Source organism: Rutidosis leptorrhynchoides, chromosome 1 (assembly GCF_046630445.1).
Source record: "Rutidosis leptorrhynchoides isolate AG116_Rl617_1_P2 chromosome 1, CSIRO_AGI_Rlap_v1, whole genome shotgun sequence".
Classification (NCBI taxonomy): domain Eukaryota; kingdom Viridiplantae; phylum Streptophyta; class Magnoliopsida; order Asterales; family Asteraceae; genus Rutidosis; species Rutidosis leptorrhynchoides.
Window position 1 is genome coordinate 277,247,504 of NC_092333.1, and position 16,849 is coordinate 277,264,352.

A 16,849-nucleotide genomic window follows, 5' to 3' on the forward strand; every position below is an offset into this window, starting at 1 on the left:
AAGTTCATACTTAGTAGCTAATATACAATTCAACTACTATAATTCTATATGAAAAACTGATTATAATAATATTTCGCGTTCAAACTTTTACACAATATTTTACAAACTTACAATACCGCTTATTTTACATATAGCATGAAATATAGCACACATTAAATTTGATACAAGATGGTTGTGAAGATAATTCTAGCTAGTACATAAGTCGTTCAACAAAGGCAATAAAGACACGTAATTCATACGTCCAGAAACAAGTCATGCATTCTGGTTTTACTAGGACTACTTCCCATCCTTGGTCTTGTGGAACATAACCGTTATGGCCGTTGATAAGACAGCGTGTTGTAACGTCGTCAAAGGGACGAGGGTTACGTAATGTCCAACAGTCCTGTAACAATCTAAAAACCTCATTTCTTACCCCAATTACCGACTCCGTCACTTGTGGGAACGTTTTGTTTAATAGTTGTAGCCCGATGTTCTTGTTCTCACTTTGGTGAGAAGCGAACATTACTAACCCGTAAGCATAACATGCTTCTTTATGTTGCATGTTAGCCACTTTTTCTAAATCACGAAGTCCTATATTCGGATATATTGAGTCAAAATAATTTCTTAACCCGTTGCGTAAAATAGCATTTGGGTTCCCCGCAATATATGCGTCAAAGTAAACACATCGTAACTTATGGATTTCCCAATGTGATATCCACGATCTTTCGAATGAAAGCCTTTTATAAACCAAGGCATTCTTGGAACGTTCTTCGAATGTCTTACAAACTGATCTCGCCTTAAATAGTTGTGCCGAGGAATTCTGACCTACTCTAGACAAGATTTCATCAATCATGTCTCCGGGTAGGTCTCTTAAAATATTGGGTTGTCTATCCATTTTGTGTTTTTATACTGTAAAATAGACAAGAGTTAGATTCATAAAAAAAATACTTATTAATACAAGCAATTTTTACATATATCATAAAGCATAAGCACACTATATTACATATATTACACCACACGAATACAACTATCTTATTCCGACTCGCTCGTTTCTTCTTCTTCGGTTTTGGTTCGTTTTGCCAAGTTTCTAGGGATATATGATGTTCCCCTAATACGAGCCGTCGTTTTCCACATTGGTTTAGAAAAACCTGGTGGTTTAGAGGTTCCCGGGTTATTGTCACAACTTAAGAAATACGGGTGTTGACGATACATATAAAGTTCATCGGGTTTGGAATCAAATTTCTCTATTTTTATGCCCTTTCTCTTATTGTTCTCTTTTGCCTTATTAAATTGTGTTGGGGTAATTTCTATAACGTCATCGGAATCCTTGTCGGGATCCGATTCATCGGAGAATTGGTAATCCTCCCAATACTTTGCTTCCTTGGCGGAAACACCATTGTCCATAATTAACTTTGGTCGGTTGGTTGAGGATTTTCTTCTACTTAACCATTTTATTATTTCACCCACTGGTTCTATTTCTTCTTCCGGTTCCGATTCTTCTTTCGGTTCCGACTCTTCTTCCGGTTCCTCTTCGAGAACTTGTGAATCAGTCCACTAATCATTCCAATTTACATTTGACTCTTCATTATTATTAGGTGAGTCAATGGGACTTGTTCTAGAGGTAGACATCTATCACATAATATCAAACAAGTTAAGAGATTAATATATCACATAATATTCACATGTTAAAAATATATAGTTTCCAACAAAATTTGTTAAGCAACCATTTTTCAAGTAAACACGGTTGAAATCCAGACTCACTAATGCATCCTAACAAACTCGATAAGACACACAAATGCAAAATTCTGGTTCTCTAAGACCAACGCTCGGATACCAACTGAAATGTCCCGTTCTTATTGATTAAAAACGTTCCATATTAATTGATTTCGTTGCGAGGTTTTGACCTCTATATGAGACGTTTTTTAAAGACTGCATTCATTTTAAAACAAACCATAACCTTTATTTTATCAATAAAGGTTTTAAAAGATTTACGTAGATTATCAAATAATGATAATCTAAAATATCCTGTTTACACGTGACCATTACATAATGGTTTACAATACAAATATGTTACAACGAAATAAGTTTCTTGAATGAAGTTTTTACACAATATCATACAAGCATGGACTCCAAATCTCGTCCTTATTTAAGTATGCGACAGCAGAAGCTCTTAATAATCACCTGAGAATAAACATGCTTAAAACGTCAACAAAAATGTTGGTGAGTTATAGGTTTAACCTATATATTATCAAATCTAAATAATAGACCACAAGATTTCATATTTCAATACACATCCCATACATAGAGATAAAAATCATTCATATGGTGAACACCTGGTAACCGACATTAACAAGATGCATATTTAAGAATATCCCCATCATTCCGGGACACCCTTCGGATATGATATAAATTTCAAAGTACTAAAGCATTCGGTACTTTGGATGGGGTTTGTTAGGCCCAATAGATCAATCTTTAGGATTCGCGTCAATTAGGGTGTGTGACGACCCGGAAATTTCCGACTAAATTTAAACTTTTTCTTTATATTATTCTGACACGATAAGCAATGTTTGTTAAGTTAAATCTCAAGGATTTTAAACTATGTTTATACATTCATTTAAACCTCGACCAAATTCCAATGATTCACGAACCATTAAATGAACATATATGAATATGTATGTATATGTGTATATGTTATAAATTGAAAATGTCAACAAAGTATTTAAAAGTATAATGCTTTATATGAACGTATTTGTTTCAATATGATTATCGACGAAGTTAAAAAAAATATATTAAATGATTGAATTATCAGAAACATTGAATTATGATTACAAGTCTCTGTTGAGAGGTCCACTATGATTTGAGAAATCTATTCCTCTTAACGATATTCGGAATAATTTATAAAGCTATTTATAAATAAAAATAAAAAGTGTCATTTACGAAAGTTAGACAAAAGCTAGTGGAGAATTGGTTTCCATAATATTCTATTAATCTATTTTCAAACGTACAAAAACGTTTTCAGTTTAAAAAAAACTTTATTATTAAACTTTTATAAATATCTAGAATCACTTTTGACAACTCATTACTTAACCAGTATAATAAATATAACGATATTTATATTTTATTTCATTAAATATATATAACGATTTAAATTAATATTATATATATTTATACGCGTATTATACATACATAGTTTTTATACTTTTACTATACTTTAACTTTACCTTTACTTTACTTTTACTTTACTTTAACTTTAATAATTCACTTTAATAATTCATACTTTAATAATTCACTTTAATAATTCATATTTTAATAATTCACTTTAATAATTCATACTTTAATAATTCACTTTAATAATTCATACTTTAATAATTCACTTTAATAATTCATACTTTAATAATTCACTTTAATAATTCATACTTTAATAATTCACTTTAATAATTCATACTTTAATAATTCACTTTAATAATTCATACTTTAATAATTCACTTTAATAATTCAAAAATCTATTATAAATAGAATTCAATAGGTTTCATTATTTCATAGAAACTTGAAAATATATTTCTCTAAACTCTCTCAATCGATTTACATATATATATATATATATATATATATATATATATATATATATATATATATATATATATATATATATATATATATATATATTTGCTCTGTATTATTTCAAGATATTATTAGTATACATAAAATATTACGACGGAGTGATGTTCGAGTGATTTCAAAATAGTTTTTTGAATGAGTCGAAGCTAAGGAAATTATGGGTTATAGCTATGGAAGTGATGGGTATGGTTCATGGGTATGCTCGTGAGGTCAATCTAGTGTTTATCATCTCCGTTGCGTCTACGTACTTTCCTGCAATATTGAATCTCAATATTGATACGTGAGCACTCATAACTTAACTTTTATATATCAATAGTGTATCCCTGACTAGTGCTCGAGTATATAGGATTATGCATGCTTGTACATTCGATATTGTCCTTAGATAGGTTTTTTGAATCCTGAATTATATACATATGCTACTGAGATAGGGTATATGATATGCATGTCATTGGAAAGCTAGCGAAAAATTAATAACTTTTCATTTAGATATCGAATGGTTTCGATGAACCGATTTGAAGTTATAGTCAACTGAATTTTAGTATTATTGTTAAAATGATTATTATTACTATCGTTGTTATTATTTTAATAGAAATATCATTGTTATTATAAAATATTATTATTACTATTATGTTAGTATTATCATTTTATCATAATAACATTTTTAGTAAATATAAATATTGTTATTTTTTATAGAATAATAATAATTATTATTACAAAATAATACAACTTTTACCTATTATTATTATGATCAATATTATTTTATCAAATAAATAGGGGATACAAAGATATTTTTCACCATGCGTAATATAATTACATTAATAATACTTACCACTATAGTTTTAAGATATTAAGTGAACTTTATAAATTTTACTACTTAAGATATATAAAAGTATATTTTATCAAATATAAACGTTAATATAAATTTTTATTAATAAATGACTTTTATTATTATAAAATCTAATAAATATATTTAAATATATAAAACGACTATAGTTAAGTTATATAATAAACACGTATACATTTTAGAAGTCATTTTGGGTTAAGTTGACTTTTGTTAACTTTTGCATATTAGTCTCGAGCATTAGGATTGTGGTACACTATGACTTGACCAAAAATTGTTAGACAAATATTGACCAATATATAAATATATATAATTAATATAGGTTCGTGAATCCGAGGCCAACCTTACACTTGTTAAATGACGTTATATGTATTTTTACTACGAAATACAGTATGGTGAGTTTCATTTGCTCCCTTTTATATATATTTTTGGGACTGAGAATACATGCGCTGTTTTTATAAATGTTTTACGAAATAGGCACAAGTACTAAAACTAATTCTATGTGGGTTTAAACCAGAAATATATCCTTAACTTGGTAACATTAAACTACTTGTCTATGTACGGTAGGCGCGAATCCTAAAGATAGATCTATTGGGCCTGACAAACCCCATCCTGACTATGGGATGCTTTAGTACTTCGAGGTTATTTTAAACACACCTGATATGGTGTACTTCAGAGGGTAAAACATGAACGTTAAGGCTTGTTACCGGGTGCCTACAACTTATAGAATAATTTTATACACTTGCTAGTGTACCTATATTTATAAACGGAAATCTTGTGGTCTATTAATATATTGAAATGATTGTTATGATAAACCTATGAACTCACCAACCTTTTGGTTGACACTTTAAAGCATGTTTATTCTCAGGTATTAAAGAAATCTTTCGCTGTGCATTAACTCATTTTAAGGATATTACTTGGAGTCATTCATGGCATATTTTGAAAGACGTTGCATTCAAGTCATTGAGTTCATCAAGATTATTATTAAGTCAATTATAGTTGGATGTATTATGAAATGGTGTGCATACCGTCAATTTTTGTTGTAAAGAAAGTTTGTCTTTTAAACGAATGCAATGTTTGTAAAATGTATCATATAGAGGTCAAATACCTCGCGATGTAATCAACTATTGTGAATCGTTTATAATGTATATGAACGGGTCCTTTCAGTTGGTATCAGAGCGGTGGTCTTAGCGAACCACGTCTGCATTAGTGTGTCTAACTGATAGTCGTTAGGATGCATTAGTGAGTCTGGACTTCGACCGTGTCTGCATTTCAAAAGTTTTGCTCATCATTCTTGTTGGAAATTACCTGCTTATCATTCTTAGTTTAGACACATCTTATTGCATTGATTGCATGAATAGTGTATAGACAAAATTCATATCTTAGCGTATCTGCTAATTCATATCTTAGCGTATCTGTTACTGTAAACTTTGCCTGACATATTCCGTAAATTCCTCTGTAATCTACGAAACCTTTTGCTCAATATAATTAGAATACCACCCGATAGCCGGAAAATCATTTCATACCCAAAAATTCTTTATTCAATCGTACAAAATGGAATTCGTCATTAGTTCAAGTCCCTCGGATTCCGAAATGGAATCCCACTCAAGTTCCGAAAGCAGTGTGACCGGAATGGATCAACCAATTAGTCATCATCTATTCTGGACGAATTGGGGATGGGTTCGTAGCCTCCTTAATCATTGGAGACAAGAAGAAGGTGATCCCTTCCATCCACCACATTGCCCTCTTGGCGAAGAACCTGAAGCACTTACCGGCGAACCTATCCGAAACACCATTTTCTCTCTTATTTCAAGAGTATCTAGTCACGATTACATACTACACCAAATTCTAGATTTTATTTATCCGCTCGCCCGAACCGACAATCACCTCGGTGTAATAGAAGAAGTCAACGAGCTTCACGCTCGGGTAGTGGCTTTGGAGAATATGGTGCAAAGGTTACAAACACCAGCAGCAGCACCAGCAGCATAAACAGTACCACCATCAGCAACACCAACAGTACCATTACCACCACCAACAACAACCGCATCGCAAACCTCAACTTCACAATCTGTCCCATGAGCATCGACGTCATACACCCTGTAGATACTAAGGAATACCACAACGATGAAGTATTGATTCATAACTTCATTGGGAAAACATTCTACGACGATTATGTAATTTCTAAAGTTTAGAAATTATCTATCCTAACCTTAACCATAAATCAAGTGAGTTTAATTTAATATTAACTCATTAAATCTATATTACATCTGAAGAAATATACACATATATTTCCATAAAGACTGTAATAAAATTCTTTTGTACAAAATATTAATTGTGACATTTTTTTTAACGGGTAGGTAATACCCGAGAGATATATAAATTCACAATTAATATGTTACATTCTTCGAATCTGATTCAGCAAATCATCCATTATACTCCCTACTTTCATAACAATATACATTCTTTTATAGAAATCAAAACAACCATACTCATTCAAAAATCTAATTACATATTCTGATTTTGAAATCGCCGAATTCAATTCAAGTTATAAACGATATCATCACTCTTAGATTCTTACATCTTTCAAAGCTATACTTTAACTTCAAAACTGTGTTAGAACATCGTATGTATATTAACGATTATAATCTGTGTTCAAGCCCTTCGAAATACCTGAAGACACTTCAAATAATGAACAATCGAGATGATGATCCAACCACATGTTATCCTCTGTTACGTACCTGAAAAAATCTTGAAACCAAAGTCATAATTTAACATGTATCCATGTCAGACCTTTTGGCATTTACTAGCTAAAATAACTTTTCAATCCCTTCTAAAAATAGACGATTTTGTCACAGCTCCAGCAAACCAACTTCAATTGTTCATTCGAATAAGCCTTATTATAATGATTACCCCTTCATCATTATTACCGGGGAACCTTTCATATCTCGCCACATTAGCAGTAAACTTATTAACAACTTCATTGATCTTTGACTTTTTGAAAAATCTTTATATTTATCAAAATCCCATCATTTACTCATCTGCATCTTGTAACGAGAATTGCCATATGAATCATCAGAAATTAGCAATCAGTATTTTGAAATCTCCCAGCATGTCTACGCCAACAATTATATGTGTTTATCTTCTAGACTTATATACTTTGAATGTGAAGTTTCTGAAAAACACCCTAAACTGCGAACTAGTTCTCGAAATACTGATGAAGCATCAAAAACTGTAAACGATCTTAACAGTAAAAATTTTGATGACAAAGAATAGTAAGGTGGAAAAGCTGAGAAAAAAAGAAGGTTTGGAACTGGAAAACGGATTGAACAGACTATGAAGGAGGCTGTGGACAAATCACAAAGACTAAATCTGCCTTCAAAGAATCCAAATGATTCAGTGCCTGCTAAAGTCATTAACGAATACCTTACTCTTTATTCTAAACCTTTACAGACAAATCTTCATCATCATCCATCAATATTAGAAATTCTAAGATATTATCATATCTTTCATTATAAATATCTTCGATATTTCTGAAGATATTTTCACAACTAATCTTATCTGAAGTCATTTATCTCTTTGCACTATCAGTGTTACATCATATAAGAAACTATTAGTTTCTATATTCTATAAACTTTCGAGTTTAAATTATGAATGTTTTGAAGTAGTGTTGGGAACTGAAGCATGAGTTAGTATAATATAATGACACTTGATCAACGTGATTATATTACAGTAAGTCATGCTGAGTTTCTAATGGGACTTGACGATTCACAGACCATGCCGTCATCATGTTCCATGTTACACAACTCTTGTATTCTATTTAATCTCTAAAAATATCAAGAATATATTTTCTTGATGATTCGGTCTTTTCGGGGTATTCTGGTAAATTAACAAATCAAGATCGTGCCATTACCATTTCCTTCTTAGAACATTAACTATGTTCATTCTGAAATTCATATCTGCGAATACTGGACCATTACAAGCGTTGCTTAATCGCAAGAAGAAGAAACGAAAGGACAAAACTCCAAAATAGAAATTGGAGTATAAATCGCAGCAAATAGAAGGGAGCATTAACTGTGGATGTCAATGATTATAGAAGAAAAAAGCAGGGGCTTTGAAATATAAGGGAAGATATAAAACCCAACAACCACCCAAAAATTATAAACCGTATATATCGATGCATATAGCAATATAAAGACCCGGAAGAACTAAAAACACTATAAAACCGAGAGTATAATAGAAGTAAATAGATTCTTCCGGAGGCAGATGAAAAAGAAGAACGACAGATATGAAAGTGAGGAGTATATCGAGAATCAGTACTGGATGAAGCATATTGACAAATACTTTAAAATATGAGTTGAGGGAGAAAGAATAGAAGGTGTGAGTTGTAAGGAAACGAAGGAGGTGGATTTATAGTGAAATACCCGACAGAGAAATCAAGATGGATTATCGTATTAATTCGAAGAGAATCATAATCTCCTTAATCACCGAAGCATCAAATCCAACATAGATTACAAAGATTTTCTTTAAATTCGGAGATCAATTGTGATGACGTCAAAAGATATGACGAATCACTATAATCTTATTTCCTTCATTTACGATAACTTCCCTCATACGCTTTGAGTAATCGAATTATTTTATCCATACTTCTTAGACATGATAAAACTTCATAATCGTCATAATAACATTCTCATTGTTAGCCATAACGACCTCTATCAAATTTCGGGGACGAAATTTCTTTAACGGGTAGGTACTGTGACGACCCGTAAATTTCCGACTAAATTTAAACTTTATGTTTATATTATTCTGACACGATAAGCATTGTTTGTTAAGTTAAATCTCAAGGATTTTAAACTATGTTTATACATTCATTTAAACCTCGACCAAATTCCAATGATTCACGAACCATTAAATGAACATATATGAATATGTATGTATATGTGTATATGTTATAAATTGAAAATGTCAACAAAGTATTTAAAAGTATAATGCTTTATATGAACGTATTTGTTTCAATATGATTATCGACGAAATTAAAAAAATATATTAAATGATTGAATTATCAGAAACATTGAATTATGATTACAAGTCTCTGTTGAGAGGTCCACTATGATTTGAGAAATCTATTCCTCTTAACGATATTCGGAATAATTTGTAAAGCTATTTATAAATAAAAATAAAAAGTGTCATTTACGAAATTTAGACAAAAGCTAGTGGAGAATTGGTTTCCATAATATTCTATTAATCTATTTTTAAACGTACAAAAATGTTTTCAGTTTAAAAAAAACTTTATTATTAAACTTTTATAAATATCTAGAATCACTTTTGACAACTCATTACTTAACCAATATAATAAATATAACGATATTTATATTTTATTTCATTAAATATATATAACGATTTAAATTAATATTATATATATTTATACGCGTATTATACATACATAGTTTTTATACTTTTACTATACTTTAACTTTACCTTTACTTTACTTTTACTTTACTTTAACTTTAATAATTCACTTTAATAATTCATACTTTAATAATTCACTTTAATAATTCTTACTTTAATAATTCACTTTAATAATTCATACTTTAATAATTCACTTTAATAATTCATACTTTAATAATTCACTTTAATAATTCATACTTTAATAATTCACTTTAATAATTCATACTTTAATAATTCACTTTAATAATTCATACTTTAATAATTCACTTTAATAATTCAAAAATCTATTATAAATAGAATTCAATAGGTTTCGTTATTTCATAGAAACTTGAAAATATATTTCTCTAAACTCTTTCAATCGATTATATATATATATATATATATATATATATATATATATATATATATATATATATATATATATATATATATATATTTGCTCTGTATTATTTCAAGATATTATTAGTATACATAAAATATTACGACGGAGTGATGTCCGAGTGATTTCAAAATAGTTTTTTGAATGAGTCGAAGCTAAGGAAATTATTGGTTATAGCTATGGAAGTGATGGGTATGGTTCATGGGTATGCTCGTGAGGTCAATCTAGTGTTTATCATCTCCGTTGCGTCTACGTACTTTCCTGCAATATTGAATCTCAATATTGATACGTGAGCACTCATAACTTAACTTTTATATATCAATAGTGTATCCCTGACTAGTGCTCGAGTATATAGGATTATGCATGCTTGTACATTCGATATTGTTCTTAGATAGGTTTGTTGAATCCTGAATTAGATACATATGCTACTGAGATAGGTTATATGATATGCATGTCATTGGAAAGCTAGCGAAAAATTAAGAACTTTTCATTTAGATATCGAATGGTTTCGATGAACGGATTTGAAGTTATAGTCAACTGAATTTTAGTATTATTGTTAAAATGATTATTATTACTATCGTTGTTATTATTTTAATAGAAATATCATTGTTATTATAAAATATCATTATTACTATTATGTTAGTATTATCATTTTATCATAATAACATTTTTAGTAAATATAAATATTGTTATTTTTTTATAGAATAATAATAATTATTATTACAAAATAATACAACTTTTACTTATTATTATTATGATCAATATTATTTTATCAAATAAATAGGGGATACAAAGATATTTTTCACCACGCGTAATATAGTTACATTAATAATACTTACCACTATAGTTTTAAGATATTAAGTGAACTTTATAAATTTTACTACTTAAGATATATAAAAGTATATTTTATCATATATAAATGTTAATATAAATTTTTATTAATAAATGACTTTTATTATTATAAAATCTAATAAATATATTTAAATATATAAAATGACTATAGTTAAGTTATATAATAAACACGTATAAATTTTAGAAGTCATTTTGGGTCAAGTTGACTTTTGTTGACTTTTGCATATTAGTCTCGAGCATTAGGATTGTGGTACACTATGACTTGACCAAAAATTGTTAGACAAATATTGACCAACATATAAATATATATAAATAATATAGGTTCGTGAATCCGAGGCCAACCTTGCACTTGTTAAATGACGTTATATGTATTTTTACTACGAAATACAGTATGGTGAGTTTCATTTGCTCCCTTTTATATATATTTTTGGGACTGAGAATACATGCGCTGTTTTTATAAATGTTTTACGAAATAGGCACAAATACTAAAACTAATTCTATGTGGGTTTAAACCAGAAATATACCCTTAGCTTGGTAACATTAAACTACTTGTCTATGTACGGTAGGCGCGAATCCTAAAGTTAGATCTATTGGGCCTGACAAACCCCATCCTGACTATGGGATGCTTTAGTACTTCGAGGTTATTTTAAACACACCTGATTTGGTGTACTTCAGAGGGTAAAACATGAACGTTAAGGCTTGTTACCGGGTGCCTACAACTTATAGAATAATTTTATACACTTGCGAGTGTACATATATTTATAAACGGAAATCTTGTGGTCTATTAATATATTGAAATGATTGTTATGATAAACCTATGAACTCACCAACCTTTTGGTTGACACTTTAAAGCATGTTTATTCTCAGGTATTAAAGAAATCTTCCGCTGTGCATTAACTCATTTTAAAGATATTACTTGGAGTCATTCATGGCATATTTTGAAAGACGTTGCATTCAAGTCATTGAGTTCATCAAGATTATTATTAAGTCAATTATAGTTGGATGTATTATGAAATGGTGTGCATACCGTCAATTTTTGTTGTAAAGAAAGTTTGTCTTTTAAAAACGAATGCAATGTTTGTAAAATATATCATATAGAGGTCAAATACCTCACGATGTAATCAACTATTGTGAATCGTTTATAATGTATATGAACGGGTCCTTTCAGGGTGTATGTTCCCTAATTCTTAGATTACCAGACTTAATAAAAGGGGCATATTCAATTTCGATAATTCAACCATAGAATGTAGTTTCACGTACTTGTGTCTATTTTGTAAATCATTTATAAAATCTGCATGTATTCTCATCCCAAAAATATTAGATTTTTAAAAGTGGGACTATAACTCACTTTCACAGATTTTTTTACTTCGTCGGGAAGTAAGACTTAGCCACTGGTCGATTCACGAACCTATAACAAATATGTACATATATATCAAAGTATGTTCAAAATATATTTACAACACTTTTAATACATTTTGATGTTTTAAGTTTTTTAAGTCAGCTGTCCTCGTTAGTAACCTACAACTAGTTGTACACAGTTAGATGTACAGAAATAAATCGATATATATATTATCTTGAATCAATCCTCGACCCAGTATATACACATCTCAGTATTGATCACAACTCAAACTATATATATTTTTGAAATCAACCTCAACCTTGTATAGCTAACTCCAACATTCACATATAGAGTGTCTATGGTTGTTCTGAAATATATATAGATGTGTCGACATGATAGGTCGAAACATTGTATACGTGTCTATGGTATCTCAAGATTACATAATATACAATATAAGTTGATTAAGTTATGGATGGAATAGATTTGTTACCAATTTTCACGTAGCTAAAATGAGTAGTTTTTACCAATTTTGTTTTGCTCGCCAATTCTTCGTTTCTAATCCGTTTTGAGTGATTTAAGAGGCCACGGTTTCGTATTGAACTTGAATTTATGAAACTAAACGGAAAAGGTATAGGTTTATAGTCGGAAATACAAGTTACAAGTTGTTTTTGAAAGAGGTAGTCATTTCCGTCGAAAGAACGACATCTTGATGACTGTTTTGAAAAACATACTTTCACTTTGAGTTTAACCATGATTTTTGGATATGGTTTCATGTTCATAAGAAAAATAATTTTCCCAGAAGTATAGCTTTTAAATCAAAGTTTTTCATAGTTTTTAATTATCCAAACCAAAACAGCCCCCGGTTGTAACTACGACGGCGTAAATCCGGTTTTATGGTGTTTATCGTGTTTCCGGGTTTTAAATCATTAAGTTAGCATATCATATAGATATAGATCATGTGTATAGTTGATTTTAAAAGTGTAGTTAGAAGGATTAACTTTATTTGCGAACAAGTTTAGAATTAACTAAACTATGTTCTAGTGATTACTAGTTTACCACTTCGAATATGATAGGTTTTTATGTATGAATTGAATGATGTTATGAACATCATTACTACCTTAAGTTCCTTGGATAAACCTACTGGAAAAGAGAAAAATGGATCTAGCTTCAACGGATCCTTGGATGGCTCGAAGTTCTTGAAGCAGAATCATGACACGAAAACAAGTTCAAGTAAGATCATCACTTGAATAAGATTGTTATAGTTATAGAAATTGAAGCAAAGCTTAAATATGATTATTACCTTGTATTAGAATGATAACCTACTGTAAGAAACAAAGATTTCTTGAGGTTGGATGATCACCTTACAAGATTGGAAGTGAGCTAGCAAACTTGAAAGTATTCTTGATTTTATGTAACTAGAATTTGTAGAATTTATGAAGAACACTTAGAACTTGAAGTTAGAACTTGAGAGAGATCAATTAGATGAAGAAAATTGAAGAATGAAAGTGTTTGTAGGTGTTTTTGGTCGTTGGTGTATGGATTAGATATAAAGGATATGTAATTTTGTTTTCATGTAAATAAGTCATGAATGATTACTCATATTTTTGTAATTTTATGAGATATTTCATGCTAGTTGCCAAATGATGGTTCCCACATGTGTTAGGTGAATCACATGGGCTGCTAAGATCTGATCATTGGAGTGTATATACCAATAGTACATACATCTAAAAGCTGTGTATTGTACGAGTACGAATACGGGTGCATACGAGTAGAATTGTTGATGAAACTGAACGAGGATGTAATTGTAAGCATTTTGGTTAAGTAGAAGTATTTTGCTAAGTGTATTGAAGTCTTTCAAAAGTGTATGAATACATATTAAAACACTACATGTATATACATTTTAACTGAGTCGTTAAGTCATCGTTAATCGTTACATGTAAGTGTTGTTTTGAGACCTTTAGGTTAACGATCTTGTTAAATGTTGTTAACCTAAAGTTTATAATATCAAATGAGATTTTAAATTATTATATTATCATGATATTATGATATATTAATATATCTTAATATGATATATACATTTAAATGTCGTTACAACGATAATCGTTACATATATGTCTCGTTTCGAAATCCTTAAGTTAGTAGTCTTGTTTTTAGTTATGTAGTTCATTGTTAATACACTTAATGATATATTTAATTATCATATTATCATGTTATATATAATATAACAATGTATTAATATGCTTCATATATATTTAGTAAGACGTGGTTATAACGATAATCGTTATATGTATCGTTTCGAGTTTCATACGTCAATAGTCTCCTTTTTAAGTATATAACTTATTGTTACTATTTTTAATGAGATACTTGATGATCATTATATCATGTTAAACATATATATTTATTCATTTATGTATCATCATGTCATATACAACTTATAGCGTTCGTGAATCATTGGTCAAACTGGGTAATCAGACGTTTACAAAATTTCCGTTTCAATTAACCAAGTCTTAACAAGTTAGATTGCTTAACATGTTGGAAACATTTAATCATGTAAATATAGTTTTCATTAAAGATATAATCATAGAAAGGTTCGGAAAAGTTCGGGTCACTACAATAGAAGCCACTATACCCACCTTTACCTCCTAAAATGTTATACACTTGTTCGAGCGTATCTAATGTTCAAAATAAATGCACCACAGTTATTATAGCGGGTGAGGTTGTCAACCTAACGGATCCGTCCATCTAAATCGTGCTTACACCGATGGTATTAAAAGTATTCAAGCTAGAGGCTTTGTGAACAACCTCAATATGCATATATAGTACTCGTGTCAATAGAAAAGCATTTGATAAAGTAAGTATAACAGCGTGTATTCTCATTCCTGAAAACATGTAAAAAGTGGGACTGTAGACTCACCTTTGAATAAGCTTGGATGACAGATAAAAACTTGTACGCTTTACAGCTGAATAATGCAACCTAAGTATACATATTTAGGTTGGTCAATATATATGTATCTTAAATAAGGGTGGTTTCTGAAAGGACCCGTTCATATACATTATAAACGATTCACAACATTTGATTTTCATTACGAGGTACTTGACCTCTATATGATACATTTTACAAACATTGCATTCGTTTTTAAAAGACAAACTTTCATTTATATCGAAAGTTGATGGCATGCATACCCGTTCATAATATATCCATCTATAATTGACTTAATAATAATCTTGATGAACTCGAAGACTCAAATGCAACGTCTTTTGAAATATGTCATGAATGACTCCAAGTAATGTCTCTAAAATGAGCTAATGCAAAGGGGAAGATTTCTTTCATACCTGAGAATAAACATGCTTTCAAGTGTCAACCAAAAGGTTGGTGAGCTCATAGGTTTATCAAAAAATAATAAAATTCATCATTTTGATAGACCACAAGATTTAAATCCTGCATGGTACAAATGGGCCCGAATCCTATACCCACCTGTAATGTACATGCGATATTTTTCAAATACAGTACACCTTTCTCGTGTATGAAATCATCTTTCATAAATCTTAGTAACCGTACACATATCTTGTGCACAAAATAACATACACATAAACTGTGTATAAAATCATTCTCTCGATACATAACATTCACTTTTCATTGCTTTCATAGCTTGGCTTGGTAACCGACATTAACATATAATGCGCATAATAATATCCCCAAAACAGAACATCTCGTCTGTATAATAATCATATAAACTTCGAAGTACTAAACACCACGCCCACTAGCCATTCCGTCTAGTGAACATTCTGGGTGGGGGTGTTAAACCCGGTAGCTACCTTTAGGATTCGCGTCAATCAGGCGTGCACTAATTCTCAAAATTAGTGATGTTCCCTAATTCTTAGGTTACCAAGCAATAATAATCAGGGGAAAAATATTCATATCAATTGTGGCAATTATGACGTCCACATAATTCAATGGTGGCAATTATCACGTCCACATAATTCATTCGAGAAATGTTCTGCTTGTGTCTATCTCGTCAAACATTTATAAAAGCATTTCATGTATTCGCAGTTCAAAATGTATTTTGTGATGACCCGGAAATTTCTGACTAAATTTAAACTTAATCTTTAACGTTTCCGACACGATAAGCAAAGTCTATGAAGTTGAATCCTAAAATTCTTGAACTATTCAAATACCCTTCGATTGTTCTCAACGATTCGCGAACAAATATATGTAAATAGATACATATATATACTATAACTTGAAAACGTAACAAAGTGTTATGAAAACGATACTGTGCATTAACCTTATTGGTTTGATTATCTGATTGATATATTTAACTACAAAGTTAAAAGATTATGCCAAACGATTGATTTAAAAGATATTTATTGAATCCCTTAAAGATTATGATATTAT